Source organism: Pseudophryne corroboree, chromosome 11 (genome assembly GCF_028390025.1).
Source record: "Pseudophryne corroboree isolate aPseCor3 chromosome 11, aPseCor3.hap2, whole genome shotgun sequence".
In the NCBI taxonomy this organism is placed as follows: domain Eukaryota; kingdom Metazoa; phylum Chordata; class Amphibia; order Anura; family Myobatrachidae; genus Pseudophryne; species Pseudophryne corroboree.
Window position 1 is genome coordinate 70,345,820 of NC_086454.1, and position 20,790 is coordinate 70,366,609.

Here is a 20,790-nt window from a genome sequence, read left to right on the forward strand (position 1 = left end):
CAACAGAGGAGAGATGATATCATATTAAGATTAGCATATTGGACACCGTAAAGTGTTGCCAAAGACAAACAATACTAAAAACCTACACTTTCTTATACCCCTTTTACACCGCCAGCTTCTAATACAGGTTATTGCCCATGAGCGTGCATAACCCGTGTTGCTGTGCGGTGTAAATGGGCCCGGTTGGAATAAACCGGGTCGAGTGACCTGGTATTCCAACTCTGGTAGCTTGCAGGGTTGAACACGGGTTCAACCCGGCAAGCTGTGCTAAGTAAACGGGAGCCAGGTCACATCGACCCGGCTCCTGTTCACAGTGAATGGACAGGCGGTGCTTGGAAATCATGTGATCTCCAAGCACCGCCCCCGCTGCGTCACTGGCAACCTCATCAACCTGGCAATAAGCCATATTGGAGACAGCAGTGGAAAAGGGGCCTGAGACGGGTTGCAGCTGGGTAGGACCCATGCGATGCTCCCGGCTGCGACCTGCCTCAATTGGTGTAAAAGCGATATTATTAAAGGGTTTTTAACTAGGATTGCCAAATCATACCTTTAACACGGGATACATATAAAAATGTCACAAATTCTGTGGCTGGCAAACTCACATCTCCATTTCACCTGGTTTTAATCAGCCCCAGAACCTGTGTTTTTCATGTGTCCCTTATTAAAGGGATGTACTGGCTACCCTAGTTTATATCCCTTTCCATCAGCCTAGTACTCAGAACTTTATCCCAAGAGTTCAAATGGAACAGTGACTAAGATTTATTTATATATAAAGTTCCAAGGATTATTATTTTTTTGCACAGAAAAACCTGATGATTTGCTTCCAGGGTTCATTTGGAGAAAAGTTAAAAATGTTTTGGCCTCTTAGTAGGAGGGTGGCCGACCTTTAGTTTCAGCTCAGATAAACAAAGTGTACCCAAGAGGTGTCTAGTTTGTCAGCTGAGGAAATAAAACGGGAGCCTATTGTATCACTAGGATCTGGTTGCATCACTGAGGAATATTACAGAACCAGCTCCTAACATGGCCATCTATACGGTGTATAGGTGGTATTTTATCCTTTATATGGTTAAGGGCAGGGGCACCAGAATGGTTTGAGGTTGGGGGTGCTGTGCCAAAAAAAAATATTACATATTGGCGCTCCCCCAATATCCCAAACCACCCTCCACCCCAAGTGCGCGGTAGCGCTTACCGCTGGGTACCCGTGGAGGCTTCTACTTTAAGAAGCGTGCTCTGTGCTGCTGCAGTGTGCTATACTCATTATCTCCTGTCTTGCCGGCTCTTCACAGGTGCATTACTGGGAGGAAGCGTGGCCATGCTGAGCATGCTGGGATATCTCCGCCTCCTCGCAGTAATGCATCTATGAAGAGCCGGAAAGACAGGAGATCATGGGTATAGCACACTGCATGCTGCCCCCCCGTTCCAACGCCACTGGTTAAGAGTCAATAGGTCGACAGTAAAAAGGTCAACAGTGTCCAGGTCGACATGTGAAAAAGGTCGACATTAGCTTTTCATGTTTTTGTGTAAAATTTTAATTTCCAGCACATGGAATTCCAATTAGCGTACCACTTCGCTCGCCATGCTTCTATAAAAGTGCCTTGCTGTGCTCAGCACAGCTTGCCGTTCCCATTTGTAGTCCACGTGCATGGCAAAGTATGAAAAAGTTGAAAACAAAATTTAAAAAAAAAAAAATGTAAAAATTTTTTTTGACCATGTTGTGTTGATCATTTGAACCTGTCTACCATTTGGTGTCAACCTATCAACCAGATACCCCTTTATGTTGAATCTGCTTTGTATACCAAACCTGAACACGTAGCACCTAGTCACTGAGGGGGTATATTTACTAAAGTGTGGGGTTTTTAAAAGTGGATTCTGATGACGATTTATCAATAAATCGAAACGTTGATATATTTTCCATACATCTGTGGAGTACCGTGAGTGCCGCCCGCTTTTTGATTTTTATCTATGGTTACACACCTGGGGGAGTACCTGGGCTATATGCTCTTATTGTTGGGAGTGCCGACCAGAATACACCGTATATACTTCTAAAATCCCATACTTTAGAAAAAATATACTCTTAAATGTGAGAAATCTGGTGCACACACAAGGCAAAAGAACTGCCTTATACTTCTACTAAAAAGAATAATACTAAAAACAAATATTAAAAAAAACTTATCAATGGCAAATGTTCCACATATTGATCCTTAAACACTAAAAAGAGGAATTTGTTTTAAAACACAGCAAGAGGAAATTCGGTTTCCCTTTGTGCAATGCATATCCCAAAGGGCAGATTTAAATTGCCTTTGGATGCCCTGCACGCTATGTTACACGTCTCTCTCTGTCTCCAGACGGAAAATCTAAAGAAATCTACACATATACACAAAGAAAATAGAAAAAACACACAGCAATTCATTCTGTCCCATTCAATTTCAGTTATTTAGTTATTTATCCTAAATGTGAACGCAGCTATTGCATGTCTCTGCGTAATCCCTTGCTTCCTATTTTATTTGTTCTGCCGCTTTATATTCAGTAGAGCCAGAACAATTTCATGACATTGGCTGAAGCTTCTGATTTGCTAATTATACCCTTTGCAAATGGCCCCACCAGTTTCTTGGAGCCGCATGAACTAATAGCTGCAACAGCAGACTGGCTGCTTGCCAGGGGAGATAATTGCATCTTTTTTATTGTCACACACAGCACTGCGAGTCTCCCAGTCTCATACCTCCGCTCTCTCCGTGTGGAAACACCTGGTATGTTTTATATGCGATCTGAATACATATAAAACAATCTTTCACATACTTCGTAAAAATTTATAGGCAACATGGTTTTTAAAGGTTGGTTCCTAGATTAAATCGCCATAATCCTTTAATCACAGGGTTTTAAAACAATGCCCAACAATTACTCATACAGTGAGTTCTGGTAAATGATCACACGCACTAAAACTCTGGCCTCTGCGAACGCTGTACACGGACAATGAAAACTAAAGCTGAGATGGACGCCATTTCATGCTTCAGATAATGGTAGTCCATTTTGTTTCAGTTGATCAATTTCAATATTTAGCCATTTAAATAATGATTTGCTCTGACGATCATCACGGGGGAGTAGATGTACAAGACGCATGAAGCAGTCCACATACTACAGGTAAGGGGATTACGCTATGGATGGTCCCAAAGGTTAAAGGGTAATCCATATTGGGGGGGGTTGGAGTGGTAATTCTAGTTGGAAGGTCATTGGAATAGCATTTATATGTGATGTTCATAGGTAACATAAGGGCAAGGTGTAGTAACACTGAGGAGTATATTTACTAAGGTGTGAGTTTTTTTTGTTAGAAGTGGAGATGGTGCCCATCGCAACTAATCGGATTCCATTTAACATTCTAGAAGATAATAGCTAGAATCTGATTGGTTGCTATGGGCAACCCCTCCACTTCTAAAAAAAAAAAACTCACACCTTAGTAAATATAGCCCTAAGGAGTAACAAAAGTTCATTTAAAATTACATATTGATACTCTGGATGGGGGAGAACACATTCCATGGGCCCAATTCCATTATGTAGCGCAAAATAAAAATGTGAACTCTGAACACAATTTTAAATGAATGCTCTAGCGCAGCGCTTCTCAGACTGGGGATCTTAATGTGATGCTCAGAGATATGCAAGAAATGTTCCGTAACGACAGAGCGGAGTTGTGCTAGTCACAGAGGGAAAGCAGTGTCCTATGGATCTAACCCCATGCACCACAGTGTGTCTCTTATAAGAGGTAGAACAGAAAAGTGACAGTAGATTAGGAACGAGATTATCTGGGCTTTACGGAGATCCAGATCATTTTTGACACAGCGCCCCTAATGTCAGAACTGGGGATGATGATTATGATGATGAGGTTTTTTTTTTTTTTTTTTTTAAACACATTTTATTGAGTGGATCATGAAGTAGGTACAATGATTACATAACAGAGCACCCGAACATTTTGGGTGCTTAAAATACAATGTTTTCCCGTGTTTAGAGATTTAGGATAGAGCATAAAAAGTGGGAAACTCTCGGCAACGGAGTGGCCTTCCGTCAAGAGAGTCAGCAAAGGAAATGAGAAAGGAGAGTGCTCAGAGAGCGATCAGAAGGGGACAGAAAAGTGTAGGAGGCTGGGCACCTCCGGTTGAGGAAGAGAGGGGGGGGGAGTAGAGAGAGGGAGGAGAGGTGGAGGAGTAGCCTTCGGGGGCAAGAGGTGGATAGGTCCTTGGCATGCCGTGTCAGGTTATGAATGGGGAGGAGGCCTGTTGTAGGTTTAGCCATGGGGACCATACTTTATCGAATTGCTTCGAGGTGTTACGAATAACTGCGGTCATGTATTCCATTTTGTGGACATACCATATCCGAGAAATTATCCCCTGCATTGGTGAGGGGGTCGGGCTCTTCCAGTCTGTGGCGATTTGACATGTCATTGCCGAGACTATATGACGGAATAGTTTGTTTTGATGTCTGTTGAGGGTAGGAAGAGACATGGGGAGCAAAAAGTATTGGGGTTCGAAGGGGATGGAGGTGTCGAATAGACGCGAAAGCATGGTGCTGAGTTCACCCCATATTGTGTAGATTTTGGGGCAGGCCCACCATATGTGTAAGAATGAACCAATGTCCGTACAGCCCCTCCAGCATCTATCTGGAGTATCGGGGAACATAGTATGTAGACGGGAAGGGACATAGTACCATCGGTAGAGTAATTTATAGATATTTTCTTTAATTCTTACACAGATGGAGCTGGAAGCCGCATTGTCCCATATATCTACCCAGTCCTCATTGTCTATAGTGAATCCCAGTTCCTTTTCCCATGCCACTTCATGAGGGGCCCGGGGTGTTGTGGGGGGGTCGTCCAGGAGGGTGTAGATGTCTGATATGAGGCCTTTAGTGTTGGTGCGTTTCCAGCTAATGTGTTCAAAGGGGGATAAATGTCTGTGGAGAAGGGTGGTGGTGATGGTGGAGTGGAAGTGTCTAATTTGTAGATAGCGAAAGAAGTCTGATGAGGGGATTGCTGTTCCTTCACGGATATCTGCGAATTGTGGGAACGTAGCTGTGGAGGTGATGTCATTAACATAGAAAATACCACTCATGCGCCAAGACGTGTGTGTGGCTCTGCTCATACCTGGTGGGAAGGCTGGGTTGTTAAATAACGGAATTAGCGGGGACGGGTATGGGGCCAGACTGAATCGTCTATTTGTCAGGTCCCATGTTGCCAGGGAGCGACTTACTACAGGGTGCAACAGGGCCGCACGGGGACGCTGGTTCCTGTGAAGCCACAGTAGAGAGGATAGTGTAGCTAGGCCCGTCTCCTCTGCCTCTATCCCCACCCATACCTTCCGTGTCCCGCCTTCGTTGCACCATTGTGCACATTGAGCGAGTTGCGCGGCATAAAAGTATTTCTTAAAATCCGGGATACCCAGGCCGCCGCCTCTGGAGGGGCGTTGAAGCAGTTTAAGTCTGACTCGAGGGCGTTTGTGATTCCAAATAAAGAGGGAGGATTGGCGTTGTAAAGTCTTGAAGACGTAGGTAGGGACATAGATCGGGAGGGTCTGAAATAAGTACAGGAGTCGGGGGAGCACGCTCATCTTGACAGAGTTAATTCTGCCTATCCATGATATAAAATAACTGGACCAGTCCACCAAGTCCTCCTTAATTGTCTGTAATAAACGGGGATAATTTGCTTGGAAAAGTTGGTGGTGATGGTGGGTCAAGTACACACCAAGGTATTTAATTTTCTTGGTATGCCAGTTACAGGGGAGAATAGTTTGAAGTTCTTGTTTGAGAGCTTCCGGGATATAAAAGTTAAGGACCTCTGTTTTGTTCACGTTTATTTTATAACCTGATAGCTGTGAGTATGAGCTGATCTCAGATAAAAGCGCGGGGAGAGATTGGGCTGATGATGAGGTTTTTTTTCAGTTTCTAGTTGATTCAAAATAACAAAGTTGTTAAGAAGGGATCAGTATGATTATGTCGGCTGTCCTCCCGTTACGAAATGTTAATAAATAATATAAAGGTATATCCCTGCAATTGTTACAGCATGACAATTTGACATTATTCTTAATTGTAATATAGGGGGTCATTCCGAATTGATCGCTAGGTGAAAATGTTCTTTGCGCAGTGATGAGGCAAAAAGACGGCAAGTATGCGGCGAAATGTGCACGCGCAACGTACTTTCACAACGGCCGATGTGTTTTTGCACAAGGTCTACTGAAGCTTTTCAGCCGCACTGCTGGCCGCAGAGTGATTGACAGGAAGAGGGCGTTTCTGGGTGGCAACTGACCGTTTTCAGGGAGTGTTCGAAAAAACGCAGGCGTGGCTGGGAGAACGCAGAGGGCGTGTTTGTGATGTCAAATCCGGAACTGAACAGTCTGAAGTAATCGCAAGCTAGGAGTAGGTCTAGTAAGATACACTCCCAGAGGGAGGCGGCATAGCGTTTGCACGACTGCTAAAAACTGCTAGCGAGCGATCAACTCGGAATGACCCCCATAGATTGTAAGCTCTCACAAGCAGGGACATCTTTCCTCTCGTATATCTTCATCATCTTCCCACTGCCAACAATGGCACCCAAGCTTTGGGTTTAGCCGTCCCGGAACTCTTTTGGGTGTAACAACTGCTGCAACAATGTTTATAAACCAAGTCTATAGGGCCTCATACACTAGAGCGACCACATGTCGGAGGCGATCGCAGTCGATCACCCCGGCAGCTTCCCGGGGGGCAGGATCGGCCAAGATACATCGTATGCTGCCCTTTTGCATCCGATGTATCTTGGGCGATCCCAGCCATGCCCCCAGGTCGGACCTGATTGAAAGTGCAGCACATTCCATCTGGAGGATCCGATCCGATGCTCACGGGAACGCACATCGGATCAGATTGGAAACACCTCAAAAATGCCCGATTTCATCCAATATATCGGGCCGAATGCCCGAAATCAGCTGAAATCGGAAATTATCGCTCTAGTGTATGGGCCCTTATGTCCTGCAATGTTCTTCGTAATAAAAGTTTACATGTACAATTCATTCTTCTGTTGTGCAGTTTCTTTAAAATCTTCCTTATAGCACATTTATTGCTTTTATATATAGTAATATCTAAACATTTTATTGCATACCAATTATAGTCATTACAGATGGCATTGTACACCCAACATTTGCCAAGCAAATGCTCTGCCAGGGGGTACCTAGGTGAAAAATTATTAGAAACCTGAAGCGTAGGGACGGGTGTGATATGGATTGCCGGTGAAAAGGATGCCGGCGGTCACATGACCAACCGTGGCATCCTGATTTTTAAAATGCTGACAGGGGACTGAGTAATTGATTTACCCCACCCCTGCCCCTTACCCTAACCGCCTGGGGTGGCCGCTAGGGCTAAGATAGTGGGGGCTTGTGGCTACGGCTAAATACAGAGGGACTGCATTCACATCAGCAAAGTAACAAACGTGCATTTCATATTCAGCAAAACACGCCTGTAAGTTGCTGAAGTCCCTTGAACGCATCTTCCCCCCCCCCCAACATTTACTTACAAGCCTTCAACAAATATTGTGACCTCATGAAAGGAATACTACGTTTACAGTACTTTCTATCCATATTTGTTACGGAAGGGTAATGTGTATATAGAAATCTCCTGTAGGTACATAATACAGACGGCCCCAATGGTCATTTACAGCAAATCAACTGTGTGGAAGAGTCAACAGAAAACGCAGCACTAACATGAGAAAATGACAGCACATAAATCTAGTCAGGCAATAGCCAGATATTTACAAGCTTAATTCAATAGCTGCATGGTTGAATCATGGAAAAAAACAGACAGAAATTCCTTTCAGACAGGTCATTTGTAAAACATAGACGGTTCAGTGTTTGCTTGTGCTGTTTGTTGTATGTGATTGCTCATTGTTCGCCAATGGTATATACACACTTGTAGGAGTCGAACTGTGTACATTACATAGATTGAACATAGGCCTTTTAATTTCCTCTGACAAGTCTTGAATCACAAGCCAAGATTTTGCATGCTGCACTTAATTTGAAGTATCAAAATATTGTGTGTGTGTGTGTGTGTGTGTGTGTGTGTGTGTGTGTGTGTGTGTGTGTGTGTGTGTGTGTATTTGGATTTCTAAAAAAAAAAAAAAAAACTCCCACCTTGAGGTAAATTTACTATGGCGGGAATTTTTTTTTACAAGTGGTGATGTTGTCCATAGCAACCAATTCGATTCTATTGTCTTCTAGTAGCAGCTAGATAAATGTTAAGTAGAATCGGATTGGTTGCTATGAGCAACATCACCACTTCTAAAAAAAACTCCCACCTTAGTAAATTTACCCCATTGTGTCCACATCATACCAAGCAATTATGACAAGTGCAGCGGGCTGGGGGCTGGCAGATGATGGATCCATTTAATGCACAGATCGATAATACATACTAGTACGAGTACACATTCATACACTGCAGTTAGAGCAGTAAGATAGAACATGTCCCATTTAAAAATTTGGTGTATTTCCCTTACATCAATGAATAAAGTCTTGTTTACTTGTACAGTCAGTCAGTTAGTCCCTTATATAACAGTAATCAGTGAATCACAATTTGAAATAACCAGAAACAGAAATAAAAAAGGACTATTACCATGTAGTATTTGGGCATACACAGTATTATCTAAAATTATACTCAACTTTACCATCAAAAGTCTTCATCGATCAGAAAGAGAAAAGGGGGTATATGTACTAAAGGTCGATTTTGTTTGTTTTTGGTCGATGACAGATTGATGTTAAATCGGCTTCCAGGGTTAAAACATACATTTAATAGCATTTTAAATTAATATAAAAAATCATCCAAGTACAACATCCATTAAAATCGATCTAACATCGAACAAAAACAAACAAACTCGACCTTTAGTAAATATACACCAATGCCATAAAAACTGAAGAGTGTGAAAAGACACAGTAAATGTCATAAACCGCACCTTGCAGGCACTAGTGAGTTCCTGACGAGTCTGCCTGATGTTTTAAAGGGGCAATCATTTAAAAGACGAAAGCTTTTAAATTTGGACCACAGGAACAGTTTGCATGTCTCCACTCACTTATTCAGTAATGAATAAGTCTGTCATTTTAGGGGTAATAACTTATTAGTTGAATTTCAGGCCTGTGATGTTTGTGTACCCCCTCTTTTGATGTGCACATGTCAATGCGATTTCATGTGTTTCTCAAGTCCACTAAAATTACCAAATAAAAAACAAAACAACAAAAAACAGAATGTAATAGAGACCGCTCCGGCAGTGTACAGTATACTGGTAAGTGGATATTCTTATTAATTTTCCATAAAGAGGTATGTATGCAGGAGAAACTAGTGGCTACAATACATGGCGTGATGTTCCTGGGGGTGTGGATCATTAGATCGACAGTGTCTAGGTCGACAATATTTAGGTCGGCCACTATAGGTCGACAGTCACTAGGTCGACAGGGTCAGAAGGTCGACATGAGGTTTTTTTGTGTAGTTTTCTTCGTAGAGTGACTGGGAACCCCAATAGATGCACCGTGTCCCCTTGCATGGCTGGCTTTGCTCGCCATGCTTCGGGCAAGGTGCCTCGCTCCGCTACCGCTTCGCTCGGCACAGATTACCGTTCCAATCGTAGTCCACGTGGATCGTTAAGTATGAAAAAGTTTTTTTTTTTAAAGATTTTTTTTTTTAAAAACCTCATGTCGACCTTTTGACCTGTCGACCTAGAACACGTCGACCTTCTGACCCTGTCGACCTAGTGACTGTCGATATATAGCTGTCTAGGTCGACAATGTTTAGGTCGACACTGTCGATCTTCAGACCGGATCCCGTTCCTGGCAGGTTCACACTTTAGGATTACCTTATAAGTAAAAGGACATTTGTGAGGTTTGACACTCCTAAGCTTAGGATAAGGAAATCAAGATAAGGGGGCAATGAGAGAACTGCACCCCGGTCTAGATGAACTGCACCAAGCTTTCCTATCTCTCATAACCTGATGAAACATCACTGGTTCTTTCATAGTATTCTTTCGGGTATTCGTGTTTGTAAAGGAAGTCTTTGGCAAGGAGAAGCCACAGTGAGACAGTTGCCGTAACGATATAGAGTAAATTAAAAAAAATAAGAATTTACTTACCGATAATTCTATTTCTCGGAGTCCGTAGTGGATGCTGGGGTTCCTGAAAGGACCATGGGGAATAGCGGCTCCGCAGGAGACAGGGCACAAAAAGTAAAGCTTTTACAGGTCAGGTGGTGTGCACTGGCTCCTCCCCCTATGACCCTCCTCCAGACTCCAGTTAGGTACTGTGCCCGGACGAGCGTACACAATAAGGGAGGATTTTGAATCCCGGGTAAGACTCATACCAGCCACACCAATCACACCGTACAACTTGTGATCTAAACCCAGTTAACAGTATGATAACAGAGGAGCCTCTGAAAGATGGCTCCCTAAACAAAATAACCCGAAATAGTTAACAATAACTATGTACAAGTCTTGCAGATAATCCGCACTTGGGATGGGCGCCCAGCATCCACTACGGACTCCGAGAAATAGAATTATCGGTAAGTAAATTCTTATTTTCTCTATCGTCCTAAGTGGATGCTGGGGTTCCTGAAAGGACCATGGGGATTATACCAAAGCTCCCAAACGGGCGGGAGAGTGCGGATGACTCTGCAGCACCGAATGAGAGAACTCCAGGTCCTCTTTTGCCAGGGTATCAAATTTGTAAAATTTTACAAACGTGTTCTCCCCTGACCACGTAGCTGCTCGGCAGAGTTGTAATGCCGAGACCCCTCGGGCAGCCGCCCAGGATGAGCCCACCTTCCTTGTGGAATGGGCCTTAACAGAATTAGGCTGTGGTAGGCCTGCCACAGAATGTGCAAGTTGAATCGTGTTACAAATCCAACGAGCAATCGACTGCTTAGAAGCAGGTGCACCCAACTTGTTGGGTGCATACAGTATAAACAGCGAGTCAGATTTTCTGACTCCAGCCGTCCTTGAAATGTATATCTTTAAAGCTCTGACAACGTCCAACAACTTGGAGTCTTCCAAGTCGTTTGTAGCCGCAGGCACTACAATAGGCTGGTTCAGGTGAAACGCTGACACCACCTTCGGGAGAAAATGCGGACGCGTCCGCAGCTCTGCCCTATCTGAATGGAAACTTAAATAAGGACTTTTATAAGATAAAGCCGCCAGTTCTGATACTCTCCTGGCCGAAGCCAGGGCCAGTAACATAGTCACTTTCCATGTGAGATATTTCAAATCCACCTTCTTAAGTGGTTCAAACCAATGGGATTTGAGGAAATCTAAAACTACATTTAGATCCCACGGTGCCACCGGAGGCACCACAGGAGGCTGTATATGCAGTACTCCTTTGACAAAAGTCTGGACCTCAGGAACTGAGGCCAATTCTTTTTGGAAGAATATAGACAGGGCCGAAATTTGAACCTTAATAGATCCCAATTTGAGACCCATAGACAATCCTGATTGCAGGAAATGTAGGAAACGACCCAGTTGAAATTCCTTCGTCGGAGCATTCCGACCCTCGCACCATGCCACATATTTCCGCCAAATGCGGTGATAATGCTTTGCGGTGACTTCTTTCCTTGCCTTAATCAAGGTAGGAATGACTTCTTCAGGAATGCCTTTTTCTTTTAGAATCTGGCGTTCAACCGCCATGCCGTCAAACGCAGCCGCGGTAAGTCTTGAAAAAGACAAGGACCCTGCTGAGGCAGGTCCCTTCTCAGAGGTAGAGGCCACGGATCGTCCGTGACCATCTCTTGAAGTTCCGGGTACCAAGTCCTTCTTGGCCAATCCGGAGCCACTAGTATCGTTCTTACTCCTCTTTGCCGTATAATCCTCAATACCTTTGGTATGAGAGGCAGAGGAGGAAACACATATACCGACTGGTACACCCAAGGTGTTACCAGCGCATCCACAGCTATTGCCTGCGGATCTCTTGACCTGGCGCAATACCTGTCCAGTTTTTTGTTGAGGCGAGACGCCATCATGTCCACCATTGGTTTTTCCCAACGGTTTATTATCATGAGGAAAACTTCTGAATGAAGTCCCCACTCTCCCGGGTGAAGATCGTGTCTGCTGAGGAAGTCTGCTTCCCAGTTGTCCACGTCCGGGATGAATACTGCTGACAATGCTATCACGTGATTCTCCGCCCAGCGAAGGATCCTGGCAGCTTCTGCCATTGCACTCCTGCTTCTTGTGCCGCCCTGTCTGTTTACATGGGCGACTGCCGTGATGTTGTCCGACTGGATCAATACCGGTCTTCCTTGAAGCAGAGGTTCCGCCTGGTTTAGAGCATTGTAGATTGCTCTTAGTTCCAGAATGTTTATGTGAAGAGACTTTTCCAGGCTCGTCCACACTCCCTGGAAGTTTCTTCCCTGTGTGACTGCTCCCCAGCCTCTCAGGCTGGCGTCCGTGGTCACCAGGATCCAATCCTGTATGCCGAATCTGCGGCCCTCCAGTAGATGAGCCTCCTGCAACCACCACAGAAGAGATACCCTTGTCCTTGGAGACAGGGTTATCCGCTGATGCATCTGAAGATGCGATCCGGACCATTCGTCCAGCAAAACTCCCTGAAAATGTTTTGCGTGAGATCTGCCGAATGGAATCGCTTCGTAAGAAGCCACCATTTTTCCCAGGCCTCCTGTGCATTAATGCACTGATACTTGGCCTGGTTTTAGGAGGTTTCTGACTAGGTCGGATAACTCCCTGGCTTTCCCCTCCAGGAGAAATACCTTTTTCTGGACTATGCCCAGAATCATTCCTGGGAACAGCAGACGTATCATCGGAAAACACAGCTGCGATTTTTGGAATATTTAGAATCCACTCGTGCTATCGTAGAACTACGTTAGATAGTTCTTTTCCGACCTCCAACTGTTCTCTGGAACTTGCCCCTTTCAGGATATCGTCCAAGTAAGGGATAATTAAGATGCCCTTTTCTTTGAAGAGAGTCATCTTTTCGGCCATTACCTTGGTAAAGGCCCGGGGTGCCGTGGATAATTCAACGGCAACTTTTGAAACTGATATTGACAGTTCTGTATCACGAACCCGATGTACCCTTGTTGAGAAGGGCAAATTTGGACATGGAGGTAATCCTTGATGTCCAGGGACACCATATAGTCCCCTTCTTTCCGGTTCGCTATCACTGCTCTGAGTGACTCCATCTTGATTTGAACCTTTATGTAAGTGTTCAAAGATTTCAGATTTAGACTATGTCTCACCAAGCCGTCTGGCTTCAGTACCACCATATAGTGTGGAAGACTAATACCCTTTTCCTTGTTGTAGGAGGGGTACTTTGATTATCACCTGCTGGAAATACAGCTTGTGAATTTTTCCCAATACTGCCTCCCTGTTGGAGGGAGCCGTTGGTAACGCAGACTTCAGGAACCTGCGAGGAAAAGATGTCTCGACTCTCCAATCTGTACCCCTGGGATAATACTAGTACGATCCAGGGGTCAACTTGCGAGTGATCCCACTGCGCGTTGAGACTCTTGAGACTACACCCCCACCTAACCTGAGTCCGCTTACACGGCCCCAGCGTCATGCTGGGGACTTGGCAGACGCGGTGGAAGGCTTCCTTTCCTGGGAAGGAGCTGTCTGCTGCAGTCTACTTCCCATTCCTCTATGTCTGGGCAGATATGACTGGCCTTTTGCCCGCTTGCCCTCATGGGAACGGAAGGATTGAGGCTGAAAAGACGGTGTCTGTTTCTGCTGAGATGTAACTTGGGGTAAAAAGGTTGGATTTCCAGCTGTTGCCGAGACCCCCAGGTCCGTTGGACCGACCCCAAATAACTCTTTCCCTTTATACGGCCATACTTCCATGTGTCGTATGGGATATGTATCACCTGACCACTGTCGTGTCCATGACATCTTCTGGGAGATACGGATCACGCACTTATTTTGATGCCAGAGTGCACATATCCCTCTGTGCATCTCGCATACATAAATATATAATGCATCCTATTAAATGCTCTATATCAATCAAATATTTTCAGTCAGGGAAACCGACCAAGCCAACCCAGCACTGCATCTCCAGGCTGATGGCGATCGCTGGTCGCAGTATAACCACCTTATGTGTGTATATACTTTTTAGGATATTTTTCCAGCTGCCTATCAGCTGGCTCCTTGAGGGCGGCCGTATCTGGCGACGGTAACGCCACTTGATAAGCGTGTGAGCGCCTTATTCATTCCCAACGCGCCCTAACTTCTGGCGGGAAAGGGTATAACGCCAATATTTGCTATCGGGGTAAACCCACGCATCATCACACACTTTATTTTATTTTATCTGATTCAGGAAAAACTACAGGTAGTTTTTTCACTCCCACATAATACCCTTTTTTGTGGTACTTGTAGTATCAGAAATATGTAACACCTCCTTCATTGCCCTTAACGTGTGGCCCTAATAAGGAATACGTTTGTTTATTCACCGTCGACACTGGATTCAGTGTCGGTGTCTGTGTCTGTGTCGACCGACTGAGGTAAATGGGCGTTATTAAAAACCCCTGACGGTGTTTCTGAGACGCCTGGACCGGTACTAATTGTTTGTCGGCCGTCTCATGTCGTCAACCGACCTTGCAGCGTGTTGACATTCTCACGTAATTCCCTAAATAAGCCATCCATACCGGTGTCGACTCCCTAGAGAGTGACATCACCATCATAGGCAATTGCTCCGCCTCCTCCAACATCGTCCTCATACATGTCGACACACACGTACCGACACACAGCACACACACCGGGAATGCTCTGACAGAGGACAGGACCCCACTAGCCCTTTGGAGAGACAGAGGGAGAGTTTGCCAGCACACACCAAAAAAACGCTATAATTACATAGGGACAACCTTATATAAGTGTTTCTCCCTTATAGCATCTTTAATATATTTATGTCGCCAATTTAGTGCCCCCCCTCTCTGTTTAAACCCTGTTTCTGTAGTGCAGTGCAGGGGAGAGCCTGGGAGCCTTCTCTCCAGCCTTTCTGTGAGAGAAAATGGCGCTGTGTGCTGAGGAGATAGGCCCCGCCCCTTTTTCGGCGGGCTCGTCTCCCGCTATTTATTGTATTTAGGCAGGGGTTAAATATCTCCATATAGCCTCTGGGGGCTATATGTGAGGTATTTTTAGCCTTATATAGGTTTACATTTGCCTCCCAGGGCGCCCCCCCCCAGCGCCCTGCACCCTCAGTGACTGCCGTGTGAAGTGTGCTGAGAGGAAAATGGCGCACAGCTGCAGTGCTGTGCGCTACCTTTAGAAGACTGCAGGAGTCTTCAGCCGCCGATTCTGGACCTCTTCTTGCTTCAGCATCTGCGAGGGGGCCGGCGGCGAGGCTCCGGTGACCATCCAGGCTGTACCTGTGATCGTCCCTCTGGAGCTTCATGTCCAGTAGCCAAGAAGCCAATCCATCCTGCACGCAGGTGAGTTCACTTCTTCTCCCCTCTGTCCCTCGTTGCAGTGATCCTGTTGCCAGCAGGAATCACTGTAAAATAAAAAACCTAAGCTAAACTTCTCTAAGCAGCTCTTTATGAGAGCCACCTAGAATTGCACCCTTCTCGGCCGGGCACAAAAATCTAACTGGAGTCTGGAGGAGGGTCATAGGGGGAGGAGCCAGTGCACACCACCTGACCTGTAAAAGCTTTACTTTTTGTGCCCTGTCTCCTGCGGAGCCGCTATTCCCCATGGTCCTTTCAGGAACCCCAGCATCCACTTAGGACGATAGAGAAATATATATAATATTTTATTTGTTTGCATTCAAATCAACTACTATCACAGTCTTATTTAAAGAAATGTTTAATATGGCAGGGCACTACAGAAGACATAGGGGGTCATTCAGAGTTGATCGTAGATGTGCTAAATTTAGCACAGCTAAGAGCATCTTCCCGGACATGCGGGGGGACGCCCAGCACAGGGCTAGTCCGCCCCGCATGTCAGCGGCCCTGTCGACCTAGACACCCTGTCGACCTAGTTACTGTCGACCAATAGTGGTCGACCTAGACATTATCGACCTAGTTACTGTCGACTTTCAGTCCGGATCCCCTCCCGGCCAGTGCAGATCCTGCGGCTGGGCGGGAGTTGTTCGTCGCTGCCGCTGCCGCGGCAGCCCCCCCCCCCCCAACGGTCCGGCCAAGCCCGTGTTGGCCGGACCGCGCCCCCTAAACGGCGGCATAACGCCGCCGTCCAGCCCCCTTCCGCCCAGCAACCTCCTCTGTCTCAGAGGCGATCGCTAGGCAACGAGGACTGCCATGCGCCGGCGCATGCGCAGTTACATCCCAATCGATCCGACAAACTGCAGTGAGCGATCGGGTCGGAATGATCCCCATAGCACAGGTCATAGTTGCAGACTTGCAGTCCCCTAGTTAACATTAATGCAGAGTGGTAAATTCAAACAAAAGTGCTGTATTTTATTGTGTTGAGATCTCTAAGCAATAGCATTTATTTTTTAGCCATTTTCTAAGGGCCATTACAACAGAGCTGCAATAAACAGACAGATGAAGAGAGAGTTTCACCCTCACGTTACAAAAGCTAAAGGGGGGTACACACGGAGAGATCCGTGCTTATTTTCTAAGCAATCTGACTAGATTGCTTAGAAATTAAGCACGGATCTCTCCGTGTGTATGCCCCATAGCGATAGCGATGCGAGGCCCCGTGCTTCGCTATCGCCGCTACTAGATCGGCCTGCATGCAGGCACAATCTAGCACACTGCTCACTTCACCGCTGTGTGAAGTGATCGCATCTCCCCTTCTCCGCTCAGCACACATTGTGCTGAGTGGGGGGAGAGATGTGCGCTGAGTGATCTCGCACAGACTGCTCAGTACACATCTCCCCGTGTGTACCCCCTTTAGTCAGGGGAGTAGTTGTTCTTACCCTGCTACACACTGTAATAAATTCTAAAGATCCATCCTTTTAAAGCCCTTACATATGGTGGAGATGTACGCTGCACAGACCGCTCAGCAAACATCCCCCCCCCCCCACTCAAGCACACAGCGCAATGTGTGCTGAGTGAGGGGGAGGGGGGGTTTGCTCATTTCACCCAGCGGAGAAATGAGCAATCTCACTGGATTTGGCAAATCTAGAGTCAGCAATAGCGACACGCATCGCTATGGGCATACACACGGAGGGATTCGTGCTTAATTTCTAAGCAATCTAGTCAGACCACTTAGAATTTAAGTACGGATCTCTCCGCGTGTTCCCCCCTTTAGCTGATATACAAGACTAATTTTCAAGCAATAATAAAAAGAAAAAGGAAATTCTTCTTACAATAAAATAAGTCTTGGTTTGAAGTCTGAAGCAAGACTGGAAAAAATTCTGGCAATACCCAACTTTTTATGACACAAGACATTTTATAAGTCATTCCAGTAACTTACGAGCACATATCTAGAATTAATGCATAACTTCATTACTATACTCAGCCTACATCTGGCACAGACATCAATACTATTGTCCACAAGCACATGATAGGTTGGGCCTGACTTATAACAGCAGTCACACCTTCACATACCAATGCTCTGTTAAAACATGCACGGTACAGCTCTAAACATGGTAAATAAAAGATTTACCTACAGTGCTGTATAAGCTGATGCCTGACAGATTTTACCATTCATACATCTCCAGAGGACACAAGTGGCGATTTAGAGGCCTCCGCTGATACTTTAGTATTTTCCTTAGCGAAAGTGAGGAAACATGACCTTGCGGAGTCTGGGTGCATTTACAGCAATAGGAACACTCAAGCACATGCTGCAACAAGTACAGACACATAATACAAAGCAATCTGACTGTAGGATTTATAAATCTAATCAACATAATGTAATGATTTAAAGAAGAGTCTTCACCTGCACATAGTGGAGGCAGATCATGTGCAAGCCAAGCTAATATTCAGCCATTCAGTAGTGACATGGTGAGTAATACAAGGCACTGTGGAGTATGTGTGCGCTATATAATAGGGTTTTAATACCTACCGGTAAATCCTTTTCTCGTAGTCCATAAGGGATACTGGGGTTCACATAGTACGATGGGGTATAGATGGGGTCCAAAGGTGCCATGCTCTTGAAGAAATTTAAACTGGGTGTGCTGGCTCCTCCCCTCTATGCCCCCCTCCCACAGCCAGTATAAGTAAAACTATGCCCGAAGGAGAATGGACATACTTGAGAGAAGGAACATAAGAGTGAGTGGTGAGATTCATACACCAGCACACCAACAACATAAAACGACGAGCAGTGGCTGGTAACAAACAGCAACAGATATTCTCTAATATCCATAAGGGATACAGGGGTTCACTTAGTACGATGGGGACGTGCCAAAGCTTCCAGAACGGGCAGGAAAGTGTGGAGACGTCTGCAGCACCGCCTGCCCAAACTGGGTATCCTCTTTGTCCAGGGTATCAAACCTGTAGAACTTCACAAAGGTGTTCTTCCCTGACCAGGTAGCAGCTCAGCATAGTTGCAAGGCCGAGACTCCACGGGCAGCCGCCCAGGAAGACCCTACCGATCTTGTAGAGTGGGTCTTCAGAGACTGTGGAACAGGTAAGGCTGCCGATGCATAGGCCTGTTGGATAGTAAGCCTAAGCCAACGAGCAATGGACTGCTTAGAAGCATGGCAACCCTTTTTCTGCGCATCATATAGCACAAACAAGGAATCCGTCTTTCTGATCCGAGCCGTCCTCTTGATATAGAGCTTCAAGGCTCGCACAGCATCCAATGCCTCTGGAAGAGCAGAAGTGCCAGAACTTGATGGAACCACAATAGGTTGACTCAAATTGAACGCAGAGACGACCTTCGGCAGGAACTGCTGCCTAGTCCTGAGCTCCGCTCTGTCCGCACAAAAGACCAAGTAGGGACTTTTACACGATAGGGCCCCCAATTCTGAAACATGCCTAGCAGTAGCCAGGGCCAATAACCTCACCGTCTTCCGAGTGAGGTACTTGTCTTCTACCATCATCAGAGGTTCAAACCAGGAGGACTGTAGAAATTCCAACACTACATTCAAATCCCAGGGTGCCGTGGGCGGCACAAAAGGAGGTTGTATGTGAAGTACCCCTTGCAAGAAGGTCTGAACTTCTGGCAACACTGCCAATTTGTTCTGGAGGAAAATTGAGAGAGCTGAAATCTGGACCTTAATGGAATCCAGATGTAAGCCCTTATCCACACCAGCCTGCAGGAAACGTCCCAAGTGGAACTTCGCAGGCGGATAAGTGCGTTCCTCGCACCAAGAGACATATCTTCTCTAGATATGAGAATAGTGTTTTGACGTTACAGGTTTCCTGTCCTGAACCATGGTAGTAATAACCTTTTTGGAAAGGCCTTTGTGAGCTAGGATGTTCCGCTCAACCTCCATGCCATCAAAGTCACCATAAGTCTGGGTAGACTAACGGTCCTTGATGAAGAAGATCTCTTCTCATTGGCAGAGGCCAAGGGTCTTCGACGGACATGGCCAGAAGTTCCGCGTACCACGCCCTCAGAGGCCAATCCGGGGGAAATCAGAATTGCCTGGACTCTTTGATTCCTCATTTGCTTTAACACCCTTGGGAGCAATGGAATCGGAGGAAACAGGTTATGTAAGCTACCGCCGTGGCGTTATCTGACTGAACCTGGATCACAGGAGAGGCCTGAAGCAGAGCATTGTAGATCGCCCAAAGTTCCAGAACGTTGATCGGAAGTAGGGCTTCGTGGGCTGACCACCTGCCCTGGAACTGAGCCCCTTGGGTGACAGCTCCCAATCTGCTCAGACTCGCATCTGTCGTGAGGAGTATCCAATCCTGAATCCCAAAACTTCGACCTTCCAGTAGGTTGGAGGACTGTAGCCACCACAGGATGGAAATCCTGGCCTGAGGTGACAGCCGAATTATCTGGTGCATGTGAATATGTGAGCCGGACCACTTGCTCTGGAGATCCAATTGAAATGTTCTGGCATGGAACCTTCCGTACTGGATCGCCTCGTATGAGGCTACCATTTTCCCCAACAATCTTATGCAAAGAAGGATGGATATTAGAGTAGGCCGTAGAACCTACGGACCATCTCCTGGAGTGTTCTCGCATTGTCCTCTGGGAGGAACACTTCTAGAGCCACAGTATTCAGAAACATTCCCAGGAACAGGAGCCACTGAGTTGGCTCCAGGTGGGACTTCTGTAAATTTAGGATCCACCCATGGTGTGACAGAAGCTGAATAGTGTGGTATATATTGAGCAATAAAAGCTCCCTGGATCTCGGTTTTATCAAGAGATTGTCCAGATAAGGGACAATATTGACCCCCTGGACCCGGAGCTGGAACATCTCCGCCATCACCTTTGTGAAAACCCTCGGAACTGTGACAGTCCCAAGGGTAGTGCCTGGAACTGGTAGTGATCATTCAGCATGGCAACCGCAGGGAAGTCTGGTGAGGTGGCCAAATCGGGATATGGCGATAGGCGCTCTTTATATCCAGAGAGACCATGAACTCCTGTTCTTCCAGGCCCGCAATCACTGCTTGCAAGGATTCCATCTTGAACTTGAAAAACTTTAGGTAAGGGTTCAAGGATTTTAGATTCAGAATGGGCCTTACCGAATCGTCCTGTTTCGGTAGCATGAACAGGTTGGAGTAGTAACCCTTTCCATGTTGTTGTAGTGGCACTGGAACAATGACTTGGGACTGGACCAACTTTAGGATGGCCTGTTGCAGTGTAACTCGTGTATCCTCCAAAGCTGGTAAGCTTGATTTGAAAAATCGTTGGGGAGGAGCGCTGTCGAAATCCAGCTTGTAGCCCTGAGATATGAGGTCCTTTAGCCAGGCATCCTGGCAGTAGCTTTCCCAGATGCGGCTGGAGTGACGCAG

The 20,790-nt window shown here is 46.0% G+C and overlaps 1 protein-coding gene across 1 annotated transcript in view; it reads right to left on the reverse strand.

The window, feature by feature from the left end:
* CCDC34 (coiled-coil domain containing 34) overlaps positions 1 to 20,790 on the reverse strand; it is a 123,180-nt gene that overhangs the window by 22,259 nt on the left and 80,131 nt on the right. The window lies entirely within an intron of this gene.